Genomic DNA, 22,880 nt, shown 5'->3' with positions numbered 1-22,880 from the left:
CCAAGGTCCAAAATTAGTGTTATTCAGTAAGGAGATGACAATCAAGACAGCATCTGCAGCAAACAGATACAAAACCTGTAACTAGAGTAAACCAGGAATATCACCCCACAAGTAACAACAGCCAAGGGTCATAAAGGTGAGTGCACAAAATAAAAGTAGTCTGCCAGACAAAGGAACATGGATAAAATTTAAGCAACAGCAGGACCATGCAATACCCATTGGCATGTCCTACCTATAAGCCAAGGATTCTAAACTCAGCATTTCAGTAGCCAACAGCATGACAATGAACCCCAATAGGCTCCTAGAATATCAAGATATCCCAATATACCCCCAAAATAGCCAAGCATCATAATAGAAAAGGCTGCCAGCACTGAAAATTCCTTACAAAAATTGTAGTGTCATTTATGAAACTCCATAGGATGACAGGTTATATTCCATTACGGTTATGAAAGGTGACATGAAAGTTGATGTAAAATATGTGCACACTGGAGAATAGTTTTAGACCAATAGACCCATTGATCTTGAAATGTCAAATACCAAGGACCTGTAACAAGCAAAAAGTAGTATAATAAAGTTAAAGCTATAATTTATATAAATGTAAGATTAAACTGCTTCCTTTTTGGTATCTAGCTTCTGCCACTTTGAGCACAGTATACAGTAAATAAAATTATATGCTAACAAATGTTTGAACCAGCTTAGCAGTGCTCAAGGCTTTGATATCACTGGGAACAAGTACTGTGATTGTTTTCTGATTTTTAGTAACAGTTAAGCATCTCACTGTTAGTCTTTTATACAAAGTATAAGAGCGGGTGTAGCACAGTAAAGCATTATAGGATTCCTTTTATTTACATCTTAAAACATCAAGAAAGGTAATGAAGCAAACTTTTCCAGGAGAAGCAAGTATAAGAGGAACAGTGAGTAGCAGGAAAAATGATGACTACATACAGTATGCATAGATGGATTAAAATGCCTGGATGTTTAAATATTCAAAGTGTAACAGTGGGAAAAAGTGCAGGGGGATGCAACTGAGTCACAGAAAAAATGACAATATAGTCAAGGGTAAGTCAACTGTGATATGGATGAATCAATCAGAAGAAAAACAGTGAGCACCATTTCTCACTTAACTGATCCAGTATTAAAGGGAATAATATAATGGCATTGTCTAGCTATACAAACACAGCAAAACAGAGAGCTATGAGCAGAACTTAAACAAAGTGGGAGTGCAGCTCATAAAAGAAGCAGGGGGGAAAAGTCTTTAGGATATAAGGGGTACCGTGATCACTAAGGCATCACATTAACTAAACATCTAATTGAACGTGGAGGAGAAGTCATTCTGTGAATCATAATGGAAAGCAGAAACAGCATAACAATCTCTGCAGTGGATGTGGATATATATATATATATATATATATATATATATATATATATATATATATATATATGCACATTCCATGTGGAGAGTAAAAATAATAAAATGTAGGATGCTACCCAAAGAATTGTAAAAAAAAAAATAAAAAAAATAGAAGATACTGTCAATGGGAACTTAAATGTGCTACTTGTAAACTGACGCAACTTAATTATTGGACACATAGCAGCAACACTCCTGAATCCTTAGAAGCAATCACCTTGTCAAAAGCATAACTAGTAGCAGCATTTTAATTATTTAATTTAATGTGTTATATGGATTCTGTGCAACAACATGTCTAGCAGCATTACTCTGACAGCTAGTACTGAAGGCTACTTCAACAGCAGTTCTGGGGGTTGTGGCCAAGATGGTGAACTGTTAGCGGCACAACATTTTTGCTCTGCTTCTTTTCAGTTATTCTGACAGAATTTAATATTACAAGTTTTATGAAAACCATTCTATGACTAAAATTTGAAGTATTTATTGAAGTTTACAATAGTTTTTGATAGAAAAATCAAGTTTTGGGATTTTTCTTTATCATTTTCCGGTCAGAAATTTATTAAGTGTTTTGGTAAAATGAAAAGTGAATTCTCTGGAAAATTTAAAGAAGAAATAATTACCGTCTATTTTAGGTGGCATTCAGGATCTTCCTGCTAAAATGGACAAATGTGAGATTAAAATGGACAATATAAAGGAAGACTGCAAGAAACAAATTGATTAATTTAACAAAGTTATAAAACAGTGTTCACTACAGATCTCAACAACAGAGGAAGCTGTAAATGACTTGGATGGAAGAATGTCGTAAAATGAAAATCATGCAGTATTTGTCCTAAAACAGAATATATTGCTTTTGGAAAACTAGAGGATTTGGAGAGTAGAGAGCTAGAAGGAATAATATTAGAATATAAAGAATTCCAGAAAAAGAGGAAAGAGATAATATAATAGAGTTTCTGAATAACTGGTTACCTAAAACTCTGAACTTGCCTGAAGCTCTTTCTTTTGGCATTGGGAAAGCTCACAGATATTTTTTCAGATACTTTCCTCAAGAAAAAATCCACCTTCTCCCAGGTTAGTTATTGTTTAAAACCAAGTCCTTATCTTGACTAGAAACAAATTTAAGTCTGCTTGGGCAAATTTTCCAATAAAAATAAAAGAAGATAAAATTAGATTTGATAATGACTAGACTTCTTCTGTCACGAGTTGAAGGAAGGTTTATATCTCATCATAAAAAGTTTAAGAAAGCTGAACATTAAATCTCAGCTCATCTTTCCAGCTAGAATAAATGTTTTTTTGCCTGATGGACAAAAAACTTTTAATGCACTCAAAGATGTTTTGGAGTTTGTACAAAAGAAAATGCTTTTAGACAAATCTGAAGAAATGAACTAGTATCTGTCTAATATGAAGAGACAAGCAAGCAGAAATGGATGGACATCTAAAAAGAAAATAGAAAAAAACTCAGAGAGAAGTGGCATTCTTATAGGGAAGATAAAACAACAAAGACATTAGCAATTTATACTATCACTCATCATAAGGTAATACCATTTTTTACTTGAACAATTTTATTTTATTATTAATAGTTGCATTATGCAGGTTTCTATTGATTTCTGTCTCTTTAACGGTGGGGGTGAAACTTCTAACTGAATAGTTTCTGTTTGATTAGATATAAGTTCATAGAACAGCACATCTTATATTGACTATTTTCTTATCATTTTTACCTCTATGTTTTTCAGGACAGCTTATGAGTGAGTGCTGTTAATTTTTTTGTAGTGATTCTGTAGTTATACTTAATACTTTAATGGTAAATGCCAGTTGCCTTTCTGAATGCTTTGCTACATGATCTAGTACTTTTTTTAACAGCATTTAGGTAAAAAGATGTCTGCAGCAAGTGTTTAATGTAAACAGTATTTGTGTCAATACAAGTGCATTATTTAACTGCAAATGCTCATTTACTTAAAAAAGACATAAGCTTATATATATATGTGTGTGTGTATATATATATATATATATATATATATATATATATATATATATATATATGGGTACTTATCACTTCACCTAAAACTCATTTCAACAAGACCAAATCACAAAGTTCATTTCACCTAAAACTCAATTCACTGTACAATAAGGCAAGTCAAAAGTATATGCCCTTTGCCCCATTGTAGTGTGCTCCTGATGTTAGTATACATAATTAGATGAGTGTGGGGGCGTAGCTTTGGTTTTATGGTGTCTGGTTTTGTTTTACATTATTTGGTAAAAGCCAACTAGTTGGGGGCTATGCCCCCCCCAATAGATATACTAACATCAGGATTGCACTACAGTTGGGAAAAGGGCATATACCATTGACTTGCTTTAGACTACTACTTGTCAGTGAAATGTGTTTTAGGTGAAATAAGTTTTAGATGAAATTAACTTTAGGTGATTTGGTCTTGGTGAAATGAGTTTAGGTGAAATGAGTTTTAGGTTAAGTGATACATACCCATATTTTACATATATATATATATATATATATATATATATATATATATATATATATATATATATATATTTCTGCTTACATAAAACAAGTGTGAGCCTTTTTACAACATAAACAACTTTTTTAACTCTTTTCCAACTCTAAATACTGTGGAGTTAAAAAGAATGTAGCTATAAATAATCTAATGCTTATGTCACTCACCGCAGTGGCCCGGTTTCATTTGAACTACTGCTTGAAGATGAAAGTGCTTCTTGACATTTGACTTTATTACAAGCAGGAAGTAACTGAACAGAATGTTCAGATGAGCAGCAGAGAGGTTCAAGCAAGTATAAAGAAGTTAAACATTGATTATTCAATGTCTTTACTGGTTTCAAATGTTTAGTTAATTGTCTTTCGATTTTTTATATATTTATGCATATTTTAAACATTGCAGTGGTTTTATAATTTGTGATTTGTTTGAAATGTTTTAGTTTTAGGATTATTAGTGCATTAATAAATGTTTCTTAATGTTTTGCATCACTGGTTGTAACCTAATAATGTTTTGTGATTCTTTATTAATACATTTTAGCAACTGTTGGCTCTGTCTATATCTTTCAGTATAAACCTTGTGGGATTTATATGTAGATCTTTTTAAAGGGTAAATGCTTTTATATGCTTGGTTGTTCCTCCTTTTTCTTAGAAAGTTTGTTTGATATGGGTAAAAGTATGAGTTAATAGGCTTGGTTTTTTGTGTTAATTTTTATAAGAATACATGTAATTTATTCATTAACTATAAGCTGAATGTCACTTTATCATAAGATCTCAAATGTATACGCTAATGGAATTTTGATAACTGGTTCTTCCAGATATTTAAAGTAAATCCTGCTGTTGAACAATATATTTTTATTTTCTAGATGTTAGGTGGGTTAAGAAGTATTTTAAAACTAGCTTTATTTCAAAATTTTTAAAGATAGTTATAGTATTGTTAAAGTTATTAGTTATGATGATGGAATACTTGTTTGGAAATTAACAAAATGTAGTAAACTACATTTCTTGTGTGATGGTTTGTATACACATAATTGTATAATTGTATAATGTGTTCTTGGTTTACTCATCTATTTACACATATATTTTTTTTTAATATGTCACTGTTTGGTTCTTCACACTATATTGCTAATGGTTTTCAGACAAATAGGTAAATAGTACTTTTTTCTACTACACAGCAGTCTATTACTTTTTGTTAATTGCAGTTAATGTATTTTAGACATTAGATGCAAATACTTCTTTATTATATTAGATTTTAAGGAATACTTCTTGTTCTAATAGAATCTTAACCCTTAGTGTTTGTAAGTTTAACAACACTAAGTAATAAGGGAATAGATGTCATTTTATAAGCTAAGTATTTGAGAATGTCATGGTTCTTCTTGCATTTGTTTCTTCATTACACAATTTTATGATACTTAAAAATGTTTAGTAATGAGTGTTCTTTATTAGCTTATGATGATGTTAATTGGTTAAGTTTAAGTAGTAGTAGCAACTGATTGGGTTTGGATAGAGAAATGGATCTGTTAGTGAGTGGTTTGCATGATTGTGTAATCAAACCAGGAATTTTATATTCCATGTTAGGAGGTATGAATTTCTTAAAATAGAAATTTTATTTTTAGTTTTAGTGTATTGTTCCATAACAAGCTACATCAAAATTGGATCTTTGTTCCTTGTACTAAACCATTATGCATTTTAAAGTATTGGCATTGAATGCCAGTTTATAGGAAATTCACCTCGGGAATCACGTCAGTCACCCTGCCAGACAGGGGTCCAGGGAAGTAAATATTGTGGGAAGAAATATCCAGGGAATTGTTATAGCTAGGCTTGTATAGGCCCTAGGGCTGATAGCCTAGTACCAGCCTATGAACCTATAATTGTATTTCATTAAATATTAATGGGATAAATAATCCATTAAAGAGATGTAGTTTTGTTAAATACTTAAAGTTACATAAAGCGCATGCACACACACACACACATATATATATATATATATATATATATATATATATATATATATATATATATATATATATTTTTTTTTTTTTTTTTACTGGAAACACATTTATTGACCAAATACCTAGATAGACTTATTGAAAGATTATTCAATCTTACCAGGTTCTCATTTTAGATTGAAAAGAAGCAGCACTCTTATTCTTTGGAAAAATACAACATTTATGCCTAAAGTAATTGATACATACTCTGATAAGAATGGTAGGTTGGGACTGGTGGTGGTAGAAATAAACTTTATGTGTTTATAAATACTGGATACTTGGAATTGGTGCAAAAGCTGCTAAGAAATATCTTGATATGATTACATTGTATGCAAAAGGAGTAATGGTTATTCTGGGAGATTTTTATTGTATTTTATCTATCAAAGATACTACTAATGATAGAAATCCGAGATTATCTACAGTGGTACAGCAGTTAGTGTTTTTGCCTTACAGCAACAGGCTCTCCGGTTCGATTCTAGGCTGGGGTGACATCTGTGTGGAGTCTGTATGTTCTCCCTGTATTTCCATGGGTTTCCTCCGGGTGTTCCTCCCATATTCCCAAGACATGCTGCAGATGGATTAGACATTCTAAATTGGCCTTGGGGGTGTGTGTGTATGTGTGTGTGTGTGTGTGTGTGTGTGTGTGTGTGTGTGTGTGTGTGTGTGTGCCTTCTGAGGAAGGTTGGGTGCTGGGCTGGCAACTTGACACCGTAAAACTCTATTGTCAGTCATTCTTCTGACTAATGATCCACTGTGGTGATCCCTGACAGCAGCCAAAAAGAAAAGAAGAAGATCAGCAGTCGCTAAACATTTTAATTTTTCCATAATTCATTTAATTTGATACAAATATGTATATATATATATATATATATATATATATATATATATGATTTAAAATTGCCAAAATCTCTTAATTATATACATTAGTCATAAAGATTTGATCCCCAAACTACTACTGACAACGTCTATACTTCCAGTGGTCTATATTTTAAATAGAGGAAGTGTTGATAACACAATGTCTTTTAACTGAATGCAATGCAATCACATTTACTCTTGCATTAAAACTTAATCATTTATTTTATTGTCAGAGACATCCTGCATATTTAATTAAAATTAATGGTGTTAAAGAATGATTTTCGAACAAATTAAATCAATTTATAGATTTTAATAATAATGGTGAAATTAAGGAAGTTATTTTATGGGAAACGCTAATAGCTTATTTATATGATAGAATTAAAAATTATTATGTATGTAAAAGGAAGGAGTGCGATAAGGAAGGTCCTACAACCTGATATACAAAATATATAATAATACACAACTTCCTGTCATATTCTATAAATCCTAAAAGTTGCGATTAGAACAAAGAATACAAGTAATTGAAATTATATTAAAAAAAATCTCTTATAAAATTGGAAATATGAATAAAAAGGCAACAGATTTAAAAGACATACTAGAATGTTTTAGAGATTATTATGAGGAAATTAATAAGATACCTTTTGATAATAGTCTAACTGATAACTTATAATGCATATTATCTTTAAAAAAGCTAACTAAAGAACATAAGATTACAACTGATAAGTCTCCTTTTTTAAATAATTAAAAGATCAAATAAAAAAAAAAAAAACATAAAACTGGCAAGGCCCCAGGTGTTGATGGTATTATACCAGAGTTGTGCAAGTTAATTCCCGATAATATATTAAAAATTTTGTTAAAAGCTTTGAAGAAGTTAAACAAATTCAAATATTCCTCCTTCTTGGAGATTTTCTCTTGTAGCTCCCATTTTAAAACAGGATAAGGACCCCAAGTTGCGTTTCTTATTGTCCCATTTTGCTGACAACTGTAGATTATAAAATATTTATGGTTATGTTAGTGAACAGATACCATCTTATTTTGCCATGTTTATATGCAAGTGAAAAGATTAAATCTTGTTTTGCCATGTTTAATAAATGATCAGACTGGTATTATTTTGCATAGGGGGGTTCATGATAATACTATTAGACATAATTCTTAAATATAGCTAAAAAATAAGGCAGAACTATCGATAATAAGGTTAGATTTAGATAAAGCATTTGACTCAGTTAGTTGGCCATATTTGTTTAAAGTGCTTAAAAATATATACTTTTTTCACCATAATTTACTAATCTTACATAATAACTTGTTGCCTTTTGTTTAAAGATTTAAAAATAAGTAGGTAGAAAAGAACATATTTTAAGGTACAAAACAAGGGTGCCCAATGTCTCCTTTGTTATTTGCATTGATTATGGAACCTTTTACTAATTACATTAGATGTAATATAGACACTAAATGCTTTTTGACAGATGGAAATCATACTCATAAGATTCAGTTATTTGCAGATGATATTTGGATATATCATATGGTGAAATGGAATTATCACTTATTCATATAATTAAATTATTAGGTTTATTTGAAAGGAAATTGGGTTAGATGTTTAATCATTGTAAAATGCATACTTTGCTCATTAATAAAAAAATACCTTTTTAGAACATTGTAAAAAATGTAATTGGAATAATTTGCAAAGTAAATATCATGGTATAATTATTACATCCTCCCCAAATGGGATCAGCCAAAAGAAAAAAAAAAAAAGAGAGAAAGAATATAAAAATTAATTATCAATGAATTATAATAATTTAGTTGGCATCACCAAATGAAATCCTACTTGGAATAAATTATTTTTTTCAATGTAACACCAACTTACATGGATAAAAACTGTAATATTAATCATACTCCCCTCAAAAAGAAAAAAAGAAAAGAAATTATATTCTCGAGTTTTTATGGCATCTCAATTAGCAAAGAATGTTTTCAATAGCATGTAGAAAGTTGGGAGAAGGTGGAATAGGTTTCCCAAATATTAAATTATATGCTGCCTGTTATTCTTAACACAATACCTTTATGGCTAAATTCTTCATATGATTCAAGCTGGAAAAAATACATGAATGATTACTACTTCCAAATAATCATTTTGTTGTAGAATCTCATATGCACTTTGGAACTAATATATTTTATCAGATTTTAAACGATTATTGTCTAAATGACCAGAACAATTTCATTGTCATCACATTTGTAAGTTATATTCTTCTTAATTTTGAAAGATTTGTGAACCCCAATTACAAAGTTAAAGAATTATTTTTAGTATTTCCTATACCTTATACTACTGGATGTCTAGAATCATTTAATTTAAGTAAAATGTTAGATCTTAATGATACTAATTTAATGTTTTAGCATCAATTTCTTAATGGTTATAAAATGCATTCGGCTGATTTACATCTGGCATGACGCAGTTTGGAGAAGAACAGATGGTTGAGTATACATACTTGTAAAAATATTTTAGTGATAAAGTATATTTGGTTCTTCAATGAAAACATTCTAAAAATATTAGAATTTTTCATTAATGTCAATAGTATTTTTTTAAATAAATCTTAAGTTATCTATAGTTTATAAAAGTATAACAGTTCAGTTTATAACTCCAGATTTGACATTTTAGAATTTCTCAACAAAAATCAATAATGAAGTCTTTTCAGACATTGAGAGAAGATTGATATTAAAATCTGCAGGAAAATATACTTCTGCACTTTATTGGAGAATGTATACTTGGAAATACCTACATAGAGGTTTTTTTAACTCCTCATAAATTTGCACTAATATTTAATTCATAAAAAGTTAATTGTTGGAGATGCAGTGAAGTTGTTGATGCTGATTGGCTTCATGAGGTAACTGAATACAAAATATAAAGAGTTCAGAAATTTTGCTAAAGCTTTGTGGTTGGATAATCATATTACCAGTAATTCTTTAATCTTATTTAATGTCCCAATCCCAGACTCTATACCAACTTCACATCTGGTTCTTCTTTGGTCTATATTAGCTATAGTGAGGAAAGTTGTTACAAAGAACTGGAAATGTAATGCTGCCCTTTCTTTCACTGAACTTATGAGTTTAGCTAAAAATGTCTATAAAAAGAACTAACTATAAAAATGAGAACTCCAAATGTTACTCATCATTATACATCATTTTCAAAAATTAAGTGACTTACATGAAAAATGTTAATGGTTTAACTTAGTATATGGAATTCTTGTTATAGACTATTATAAATAGTTATGAATTTGTTATGGTTATTAGTACTATTTTGTTTTTTATTTAAAATCTAATAAGTTGTTTGAAAAAAAGAACAATTCTAAACATGGCATTCTCATTCAGAGAAATAGATAATGAGATCAGAAAACAGGAGTTGTTTGGAGATACATTGTCATAAAACAATATGCTTCCCTTTTAGCTTATTAAAAATGTGTGTCAATCAAGTAGAGGTCTTTGAATTTCATGACATCAGACTTTGATAAATGGTCCATACCTCCAAAAAGCTAGAGCCAACATAGATAAGATGCTATAGCAGAATAAAAATGGGTACATCAAAACTGCCATAATAAGGAAAGACAAAAAGGTATTAAATGAAGGTGAATAAAATAAATGAGTGCTAAGCAAATAATGATGTCAAAAAGCAAATGAACACACAGAAGAAAGATTCATTAAAACTATGCAACAAGGATAAAGATCCAGTCCAAGATCTTTCACAAAAGAAAAGGTCATGATGGAACTTAAATATGCCATGAAATCTAATGTGACTGACCCTAGAATTCCTAAGCAACAACTTAAGTGGAAATAAAAAATAACAGACTGAGTCAGTCTTGGCTAGTGACCTCAAATTTGTTATAGCTCAGCAACAGCAGAATAAAGCTGAGGAATCATATGACAGACATGAAATTATGGTAAGGTATTGAAGAGGATTTTACTATCCACTAAAAGCGAAAGAAGGGCATCTATTTTCTTTGTTTGGGAAAGTGTTCTATGTTCTTTGAGCTTTATATGAGTTTTGTATGAGTTATTTATTTATGTATGTATTAATTTTACTGACTTCATTAGTCTTACTAGGATAGTGGCCTCTTTTCAGGGGATACAGAAGGTGGTATTTATACTACTGGATGAAATTTGACCAGGGCACTGGGAAGCTTCTCCTATATTTTTAATAGGTGCTTTAGTGTCTTTTACATCCAAATAAGTTACCACCAACTAAAACAGTGAGCAAAGCAATCCGGCTGAGTTCATTTTTCACAGCCAGCGATGCTAATTTATGCAGCATAAGTTCAGAACTGCAGACATTTCCAGGAAAGAACATATGGCTAATTAGCATTACAGCTTCATTTTAATGTCTCAACTGTAGGACAATGCACTGAGGCATACAGTACCCTCCTTATGCTGCACTCCAGTGTTAGTAGTCCAATCACCTGGACGGGGAATAGAACCCATAGCCGCCTGGACTTTCTACACCAAAAGTGAATGTGCTATCTGCTAAGCCACTGAAACTGGCTGTTTTTTTTTTTACTTATATTGTAAACTCATACCTGATTTCAAAGTGCTTTATCTTAGTCACAGCAGCTGGCTATACTGGAGGACTAAACTTTTTTTAAGATAATTTGGACTTAACACTGCATTTAATTCTGTCATGCCACTAAGGACATAATGATGTCTTATAGTTTCAAATGACAGTTTATTATATGGAATCTGTGCCACAGCTACAAACAGAACTACTGCCTAGAAACTCTTATCGCTGATGTAATTCATACTAAATTTTCAACTCAGTGTGTAATGCCAAGTTAATGCAGTCAAAGGAAAAAGGTAAGATTCCCGACTCTGTATCTTAGAAGACTGTCACAGTGACTCAAAGGGTTACCACAAGGGACAAGCCCTACTACGACTGGCCAACACCTTGTTTGTACCCTTTCTGATTCAGAGACAAGCCCATTGCAGTGATTTTCCATCATAGGAAGAATCCTGGTGGTGGGTGGTCCTGCCAGCTGTGATAAAACAATTAAATTAGATCTGCTAGATCTGAAAAAAATCAACTCTGTCATAATGCTGTGGTCACCTAGTGTAGTCAATAAGAGAGGCAGGGGTTGCAAGTAAGTTTAGTAAAGTTGATGTTTTGTGTGTGTGTGTGTGTGTGTGTGTGTGTGTAGGATGGTGCCTGTGCCAATGCAATGCATAGGTTGTCAAGGTAATAACCTCTGCAAAGTGATTTTTGCACGAGTGCTAAAAGGGGGTGAATTCAGACACCTGCAACTTACCCAATAATGAAATCTGCCTCAGTGCTTCTAATAGAGTCTCAAAATTACTTTTTCCACCACTGAATAATTTGAAATACCTGTGATAGGCACTTTATGTGACTGTGAGCCCATCTTTTTTGAATGCCAGCTTGTATGTATACAGGAAGTAACAAGCACTGCAAAAAAATTGCTATCACTGCATTGAACATGTTGATGTCTCTGGACATAGGGTTTATCTATTTCATATTACTGTTCAAATGGTTATTATGCTTGTTTTTTGCACTCATGTTCAGTAAAAGTTATAGAAAGTACAGAGGCATGCAAGTACAAATACATATTTTCAATATGCAAACCAGAAAATGAATGCATATTACTACTTTCACTTAACACATCATTATATATGAAAAATAATGTCAGACACACATGGAGAAGTGAATAAGAAAGCCAAATTAATTTACTGTTTCAAAAAACAACCAATCACCATGTCAGAACTTCAGAGATATCATTAACACATAAGAAGTTAAAGGACTTTATATTTTGCACTTTTCTTAATTTTACAGGTATTTCTACTTCAACTGGTCCCAAATACTCAACTCCAGGTCTCTAAAACTGACATTTATATTGGTGATTTACCTAGCCTGTGCAGTACATTTTTATTTAGCTGTCACTTAAATTCAGAAAAATGATCTGTCATTCTAGCCTTAAATGGTCTGCTGATTTGCTCTGCATAAAAGGCACTATAGCAATCAATTGTGTGCGTGTGCATGTTTATACATTTAGTAAGTTATAAATTTCATTATGTCTGTTGCATCATAAATATAGGCATTTTATTGGATACCACCTTTTCATAGTGTTTACTTCCCAAATGTCTGCTACACACACACACACACACACACACACATGTTTATACAGACATGGGTTCATGTCATTGTGTCGTCCATTTCCATGACAGAATGGATTGCAGATCCACTTGTTCAGTCATTCAGTGTATTGAATGTTCATTCTGTTGGATGCATGCTTTACTGTAGCATGTAAGCTGCTGTGTGTGTCTCTGTGCACGTACATGTGTAAATGTTTGCTGGGGTAAGGTTAGAGTTTGAGAAGGGGATACGGAAAAGGACAGAAGTAGTGCTTTTGTGAATGTGTTTGTTTTAAGGTTAGGGTAAAGGTTAGGTTACAGGAGAGATTTAATGGTACGTGTAAGTGTCACTGCATTTGTATGGCTGAGCCTATCTTGTTTATTGATAAAGTTATGGAATTTTTTTTTAAGGTAAAGTGAAAGGTTTGGGTTAACACATTATCAAGGTGGATAGGGGATATCCCCTCTGCCCACCTTAGCAATACTTATTAACCCTAACTATACATTACCTTAAAAAATATATTGTAACACTACCACTAATCAGATAAATTAGAGGCTAGTGTTATTGAGGGATTTAATGTAAAGATAGTGTGATTCTTCAGTGCATTGTGTCCAATGCTTTGTGTTACTGTGATAAATCACACTATGAACATAGATATATACATAAATCAGACTGCTGTACACAAGAGCAAACTTTCTTCCTCTGAATTTGAACATGCACTTTCATAGTTCTGCAGATCATGGTTATTGTCTCTAGGCACTCAAAATACTCATCTTCTTTAGTCTGCTATTGAGGAAGCTGGTATTTGTAAAATTCAGGCCATGTACAACATTAAAAATGTGTAACAGTTTTGTAATATGACAACATATCAAATCTCTAACTTCTCATATTCAGCACCTGGACATTTTAACAGTTTTAAGAAATTTTGGTACTATATATATATATATATATATATATATATATATATATATATATATATATATATATCTATATATATGGGTCTACTTTAGAACACCGGCATGCCAGTTCGCCGACACACAAACCACCGACACCAAATAACCGACAACACACAATACAGACAACGCAAAACACCGAACACCATTACACCGACACACTAAACGTAAACAACACATTACACTACATTACATATCCACTAGCCCTAACCCAAACCCTAACCCTAAGGTCCGACACTACCGCACACTTCCCTACCTGCACCCTAACCCTAACTCACTTAACCCACCCCTAACCCTAAGGTCCGACACTACCACACACTTACCCTACCTGCACCCTAACCCTAACTCACTTAACCCACCCCTAACCCTAAGGTCCGACAGTACCAGGCACGTACCCTACCTGCACCCTATTCCTAACTTACTTAACCCACCCTGAAACATAAACCCGTCACTAACACACACTTACATTACCCAAACCCTAACTCCGACACTACCGCACACTCACCTTTCACACAACCTAACCCTAAATCCCTCACTATTGCACACTTACCTGTCCGCTCCCTAATCCAAAATCCCTCACTATCGCATACTTACCAAGTCGCTTACACGTTCCCCTTGTCGGTCTTCCAGCTGTCGGGATTTCAGCATGTCGGTCAACTGCGTTGTCGGTCCTTTCGCGTTCCTCTTCCGCGTGTCGGCGAACTGACATTTCGGTAATTTGAAGAGGACCCATATATATATATATATATATATATATATATATATATATATATATATATATATATATACATACATGCATACATATACACATACGTGAATATCATTAGTTTTAAGAAAAATATTCAGCTATTCAATGGAAATCTGCACATTCAGTTATACATTACCTTGGATAAAACCAGTCAAATACATCCACAGACACAATTCCTTCTGCTGTTTCAACTTACTTTAAAGCAGACTGTACTGTAACAATCATCAAAATAATGTGTCTATATTTCATACGCATTAGAAAACTTCAAAAAGATTATGAAAAAAAAATTGCCTGTTGTTAGTTAAATGCCTGATGTGCAAGGTTTCAGTGCCTTCTACACTTTTAGACCAGTAGCTTCACAGACAGGGGCTAAAGGTGGAGGTGTCTCAATATACATCAGTAACAAGCATAAATCTAGGGAGGTCAGACAGGATGACATGCTGGAGCTCCTCCATATGCAGCTCACCATTGACAAAATCCTGTACCATATCCTATCCAGCTACAGGTCATCCTCCATGTCCCAAAAAGCTCATAATGCATATCTGGACCTACTGGAGACACTTGCATCTAACTTAACACCTTATTCATGGGAGACTTTAATTACCCCTCTGTAGTTTGGGAATCTTGCATAGTCTAACATCTACAGGCACATAGATTTCTGGACTTTGTAAACATAAACACCCTTAACTAAATACAGAGTACACCCACAAGAGGCTCCAAAATACTGGACCTTGTGTTTACAAATATATGAGAATGCTGCACCCCCTCACCCAATGCCTCATCCTCCTTGCTAATGTCTGATTTTAAAGCTATTGCCTTTGAAATTAAACCAGCTCCATAATGTCATTAAAACCAGTAACAGGAACTATTTCAAGGCAAATAACCAGTTAAGTGATGGGTTGTCAAAAATGTGATGCCCCTCCAAACCTACAGAGTACACCACTTATACTTAGTTACTCCCAGAAACTCTGTGCAACCATGTCAATGACTGCATAAAGGCTTCTGTACCTACCAGAAGTATGCCCAGAACTAGCCCCAGAAACAAACCACCCTAGTGGCATCCTAAATTACACAGGATATACAACAAAATGAAAAAGAATATGGCAGAAATCAGGAAGAGTACTTCCCATAAAGATAAAAACTCTCTTATCAAAGTAAATAGGCAAATAAAAGGACTAATTATGTCAAGCAAAGCCAAATTTGAGGTTAAGATATCCTCCCAGGTGAAAGATAAAATAGTACAAGGCCTTCTACAGCTATATCAAAAACCTCAAGGGCAACAGAAAGCAATATGCGAAGCTGGTGGTTATTAGTGCCACATTGACTGAGCCTAGCAATATCGTGAACATGTTAGTGGACAAATTCAGTTCTAACTTTACCCCTCTCTCACTCCCAACTACTCCCTCAAATCATACCTCTCAACCTCTTAGAGCAAGAAATCTGGACAAAGCCATAAATAAAAGTGGGACAAAGATCCAAAAATAGGGACACTTTTTAAACAGTGCTCTTAAAAACTTATAAAGTTGACAGAATAACAGGTTTTGCATTAGCATGAATTTTCTGAAAGGTGTGAAGTCTAAAACTCAAATGTCTGTAATTATTTTCTAACTTAAATATTTAATGATTTTCTATTAATTTGCCAGAAAACCACAATTTTATGAAAAGCAGACTAAAAATATGAGGAAAAAATTGGGACATTCTGTGAAAATCTATACAGTTGAGAGGTATGTCTCAAATATAACCCTTACAACTACAACTAGGAATGTACTGGCTGCACTTACTAAAGCAAAGAACACAGCCTAAGTAGGCCCAGGTAACATCCCAGGATGCTTCCTGAATAGTCTAAAATATGACTTATCAGGATCCCTGGAGTCATTCTTTAAAAATAGTCTTAAAACAGGCTTTGTAGCACTTGAATGTAGGACTTTGATGTTCATCCTCCTTCATAATGGAAGATCTTCAAAAGATCCTGGAAACTAATGAGCCATTAGTCTGATTAGTTTTATTTGCAAAATCATGGAACAAATTGTAATGGAAGTTGTCAACAAGGACATAGGAGACCTCCAGACACTGGAGCCATCCCAATTTTGCTTTGTCAAAGGAAGATCATGCTTACACTTCTTTGAAAAAGGTCACCAAGGCAATGGATGAAGGGAAATGGTGCATATTGCCTAATTAGATCTCGATAAGGCATTTGATATAATATCCTTCTCCGGGGTTGTCAACACACTCCTAGAAGTAGGTTTAAACCCATTTATATAACACAGTGATAGGACCCAGGACGTTAGAATCAGTGAGGCTACCTCCAAAAAGAGGCCAGTCAGCAGTGGAGTCCCCCAGGGCTCTGTGCTAGGCCTACTCCTCTTTGACATCTCTATAAATCTAAAATCACGCTGTATGCTGAAGATATATTACTAAACTCTGAAGGCATTAGATTCTATTATAAAGCTATTCCATTCTTATTTGGGTGTCCACTTTAATAATTCAAAATATAAACTTTTATTTATAAATAAAAAAAGAAAACATCAAAATACATAAAACACATACCATGGGCAAACAAGTTGCATCATTTGAGTATGTAGGCATTACTTTATTTAAATCTACTCATGAAATAAAAACTATAAACATATTATAGAAACAATTTCAAGCTCATCTTCCAAATGGAACAAAACTATAATATCTTTTGAGGATTGACTACTATTAATAAATATGATGTTCCCCAAAATATATAATACAAGCCCTTTCCTTCCTTCCTAACAGCCATATTAACGAAATCAATAAACAATTACAAAATTTACTAAAATTCCTTTGTTTTCCAACAAACCAAGAGTAGCTTTACAACATCATCCTAAACCTTGGGATTTGGAAAAAATCAATTTCCCTGATATTGTTTCTTATGTTAAGACATTGATCTTTAAAATAATGCTAATTTGGGTGGTCCCTAATTATATCTCTAATTGGAAAATGTTACACTATGTTCTCCTTAATACAAATAATGAGTCTATAGGAAATAATAAAATCACTTAACAAGATGATTTAATTTGACATGATCTATGTAACCACATACAATATAGTCTTTGTACCCTTTAATTCTCTATAATTTTGAATCATATTTTGAAAACTTTTAGAAAGACAATTCTCAGCAGGATAGAGCGGAAGCTTTGGTTTTAGGTGATCATTCCATTTAGCATAACAAACTCTTTCAATAAAATTCATACTCAAATTCTCTATTCGGGAATCTAAGATTTTTGTTTGTTGGCAGCATTGTGTTAAAGATTTAAAAGCAAAAGTGTGGCAACAAATTATTAATGAAATTGACTTAGATTCTGAAGATTGGTTGTTACAGAATGGAAGATTACAGAGACAGCATAAATGCTTAATGCTTTCTCATTCATCGTATAAAGAAAATCCTAAAGTGAATCCAACTTTTCTATGAAATATAGATCTTATTTCCAAACTTTATACAATTTTTATAATATACAATATTAATTTAAATGACAAATTCTGGAATCATATTACATTAGGTTATATCTTTTCTCTGTGTGCAGACTGTAAATCCCAAATATTGAGCTCTATCATCATACATCTTGGTCTCTTATTATTGGCATAATTTCACCTGTACATTTTTACACATATCTTTGCTAACTCCAAACAGATTGGCCAAAATAAACAAAAATAGAAGTATAAAATGCTGGAGATCTACTCAAATATGTAATGCAGATTACATACATGTTTTTGACTGCCCTTTCTGAAACCACCTTTGGAATAATGTTGAAGACTTTATGAAAACTTTATGGTTCGATACCTTTTAATTATCCACGTTTCTAATCTTATTTAATGGAAGTGAAAACTGCAAGATAGAAAGTGTCACTGCTTTTGATCATTTTAGTGATTGGAAGGAAATATTACAAAATGATGGAAGACAACCTCAATACCACAATTTAAAGAATTTTTATATTCCCTAAAAGAAACTGCCATCAGTAAGACTAAAAATAAAAGAAAGCAGGATATATCCTAAAACATTTAACAATCATCCTTGGATAAAAGTAATATCTCTCATTGATTTATTTCAACAGAACTCAGCCTCATGAAATTATTTTGTTTTCTTTACAGCGATAAATTACTTATGCAAGACTCTTACATAATTACTGCATTGTGTCTCAGTCTCATTGGAGAGTTACTATCTTTAACACTTTTATTGTTCAGGCAATCTGTAAGTACTGTACATAGTTTTTAATCTATTTATTTAGGTTCATATTAATATAAGCAACTCTACTAATTTTATCTTTGTTCAATAGTTTTTTACAACAACAATTTTTTTGAGAAAAGACACTGCATGCATTTGCAACTTTTTTGAACAGTAACAGCTAAATTGTTAGCAATTACATGATGTACATAATCCCTGGAATTCAGAAAAATGCTCGTCTGTTGCAATAAATGTCTACCACAATGATGAGAAAATATGATCTAGAGTCAGCTATGGCTGCAGTGTGAAAGACCTCATTATCAGCTCATTAGCATGTCTCTGAATCATAGCCTAGCTAACACTAGTACTGTATGGACTGATAGTTGTAGAGTTCTTGCTAGCAACCCATGCACTGTATTAACAAAATCACATCTCTACACTTACAGACCCACATAGACACAGAGACACACACACAGATACATATGCATTTATGCCCCTATATTGATGCACACACAAATACACCCTGTTGTCTATACCTTCAATGAACTTACGTGCACCATCACTGCTTCCATAGGAAAGAATGGATGACCCTCGTCTTTTAATGTGATTTACTTTTTCCTCTAAAAGTGACATTTTATATTGCCAAAAGAGTCTCTAAATTACTTGTTAGCATAAAACAACAGCCACTGGCACTTTCTGGGGTGAGCACACAGCTAATTAGTATTAGCCACTTCCCTAGATTGCTGCATTATCATGCAGCACTGCCAGTGAGGCCACCCACTGCACTGAGATCCCTTCTAGTGGGAAACCTCAGCAGAAGGGCAGTGTAAAAACTGGAAGAAGATTACTATGAGGGGGAACCTTTAACATGGCCATTTCCCCCTCACAAGAAGGCAGTCAGTTTTCTGGAAGAAAATATATTTATTTATTTAGACATTTGTTAACCGGGTTAATCCAACTGGGCCAGAGGCCCATTTTCAGTGGAGACCTAAGGAGAAAAGCTCCGATACAGACAATTTAAGGTACATAAAATTTGCACTCCAATATAAAGAAATTTACAATCCATAAGTTATAGTTAAAGAGAAATCTAAAATGTAATGTCAATACTACAGAAAGTATAAATGTCATAATATATTTTTTTTTGGTTTTCATTAAAAAAATAAGCAGCAATTGACCTTGCATAAGGAGAGCTATTGATATAGTGGGTTAAGTAATAGAGATAGGTATTTAGATATGATAGAGAAATATTTACATTTGTACATGTGGTGAAGTAGTAGGGTAAGGGAGAATTTTGTAGTTGGACTATGTGTAAAGGGAGGAAAACTAAGAGGTAGATTAGTAAAATAGTCAGTGAGGTTGGAGTAAAACAATAAGGTTATGTTGAATTCATCAGTGTAGAAGGTTAGGTACGGTCATTAAAGGGGCAGGACTTGCTTAGTTTTAAATTCAAACCGTAATAATAATACTCTTTCCTCGTCTGTCTTCATTGATTTATCTAAGACTTTTGACATGGTTAACCACCAGCTCCTTATAGAAATACTTAAATCTCTTTCTCTTGATACACTACCCTTAAAATGGTTCAAATCCTACTTAGATAATAGGCAACAGGCAGTACTATGGGAAAACAATATCTTCTCACCTCCCCATTTCCCTTGGTGTTCCCCAGGGCTCCATATTAGGCCCACTGTTATTTTCCATTTTCATTAACGACCTCCACCAAGCAATTCCACATGCAACCTGCATTCAATATGCAGACGACTCCACCATTATTTGCTCAGCTAAAACTCCTACTGAGCTACAGTCCCTGACACAAAAAGCATTTAATACAGTTGAGCAATGGTTTTTAAACCGTTGCCTCCTACTTAACCCTAAAAAACTAAACTTCTACTCTTTGCTCCTACTCGCAGGTCAACCCCTCTTCACTTCACTCTTATATCCATGAACAGGACTCTTATATCTCCTGACCTAACCACTAAACTTCTTGGAATAACCATAGATAATAACCTAAACTTTGATACTCATATTAACATCACTATAAAAACAGTAAATAAGAAACTGGGATCCCTTTACAGAAACAGACACTTTCTTACTCCTTCAGCCAAAACCACTATAGCTAGAACTCATTTAATATCTACCCTACTCTATGCTTCACCCATATTTACCAATCTCTCAAAAAACAACCTCAACAGACTTGTTACCTCCTATCATAGTATTGCTAGGTTTGCCACAGGTTCTCCTTTTAGAACACATCATTGTAACAACCTAAAACAATTAGGATGGCTAGAGTTCCAAAACCACATACTATTTCACCAACTTGCTATTATCCATAAGATCCTGTATTACCCCACCTGTACACCTATACTGACTCCTCTCATAACTCCCTACAACAATCTTAAGAATTTACGCTCTTCTAATAAGTTACTTATTACTACCAGCAAATCCAACAACTCAGCTGGAGATTCGTTGTTCTCTAACTCTGTAGGCAAACACTGGAACATACTTCCCTCTGAACTCCTATCTCTGTCCTCTATAACAATTTTTTAACAGAAACTAAAACAATTTCTCAGTACTCATTGGCTATGCCCTTGTACTAACCCTGACTAACTTTTTGTCTATTTCCTATGTGTTATCTGCTTCTAATATGAGTATGTTCTATCTACTGACATCTTCTTGCAGTTTCCTATAAATCTTGTATTTCACTGTATCACTTGGTACAATTGTATAAGTAAACAACTTTATTATGCTATTTTATTCTGCTTGCTCAAGTACACAACTATTTTGTTTTATATTTTTGTTTTTTATATCTCCTCATCATGAGCCATGTACTCTTGTAATGACAACTGCATCAAGTCTGTATGGCTGAAACTGTTTAGAACTTTTTAACTACTGTTATACTTCTCTGAATTGTGACAACTTTTACTGTATATATTGTGTTTGTGTTGGAGCTTTTCTCCCTGGGCCTCTACTGAAAATGGATTTGTATTCCAGTTAGACCAGCCCAGTCAACAAATGTAAAATAAATAAATAAAATAGTAGGTAAAGTTTACATTCTTTTTTGAAGTGTTTAGGATAGGGAATGGATGTAATATATGCAGGGAGTTTGGTCCACGCTTGGGATATAGTGAATTTGTAAAGTAGCTTACCAATGTTTTTGTGTGGTTGGTAAATGTGAAGGGGTTTATATTGGAACATCAAAGGCCGATAAGTCTAAAACTCACAACCACAGAATGGAGATCGCCATAGAGTGCGGGAAGGGAAGATTTCCCTTTAGTGCACTCTAGTGCAATTTCGGAGTTGGTATATTTAAGTAGTGGAGGGTGTAGGGGGTGCAGGGGACTTGACCCCTCCATACGGTGTTTTTTTTGGGGGGGGGGTAGTTAGTATTTTTTTTGTACATTCAATGTTCTCAGCTATCGAGGTTTGCAGTTCGAAATTGTGAGCTTTGGACTTGTAAGCTTTCGATCATCTGATAGAGACCCAATGTGAAGGTGTTGTTGGCTAGAGGTGCAGCGAATATGATTATGGGTGTAAGAGGATATCAGGGAGGAGAGGGAAGAGCAGGAGGAAGGTTTGTATAATGCAGAGTGTGCGATTTGAAGCTGGGCTAGTAGGAGTTGTTGGGGGAACTCCAGCCAGTGGAGAGAATTGAGAGCCAGGCAATGGTTGGAATTGTAAGAACAGTTAGTGACAAATCTAGCTATTTTGTGGTATTTCTGTTATAGTTTGGACAGGGTTGTATACTGTATATTAGTTAGGACTGGGGCAGTATAGAGAAGAGAGGCGAGAAGGAAAGCATGAGTTAAGCAGAGTTTAGCATTAGATGTTAGATATCTTCTATTTTGACACAGTAGTCAGAGTTTCTGATTTTTTTTTATGTTTTGAAGGATATGCAAGCTAAATTTTAGTTTGTCATCAATGATGGTACATAGGACCTTAGTATGGGGTTCAGGATGAACAAATGTATTAGAGGAAGTAATGATAAAGGTTGATTTGTGCTAAGAGAGAATGCAAGGGAAAAAAAGCAGGAGTTTTGTTTTTTGGGGTTTAAGATGAGTTGATTATCGGGCAGCCACTTTTCAGTGGATAGAAAGGTGTCCTGGGTATGAGCATGAGGTTCTGAGATGTTA

The sequence above is a fragment of the Protopterus annectens genome, chromosome 14.part0 (assembly GCF_019279795.1).
Source record: "Protopterus annectens isolate FY-2018-M chromosome 14.part0, PAN1.0, whole genome shotgun sequence".
Lineage (NCBI taxonomy): Eukaryota > Metazoa > Chordata > Ceratodontiformes > Protopteridae > Protopterus > Protopterus annectens.
The sequence above is the reverse complement of the archived record's forward strand: the minus strand, read 5'-3'. Positions refer to the sequence as shown.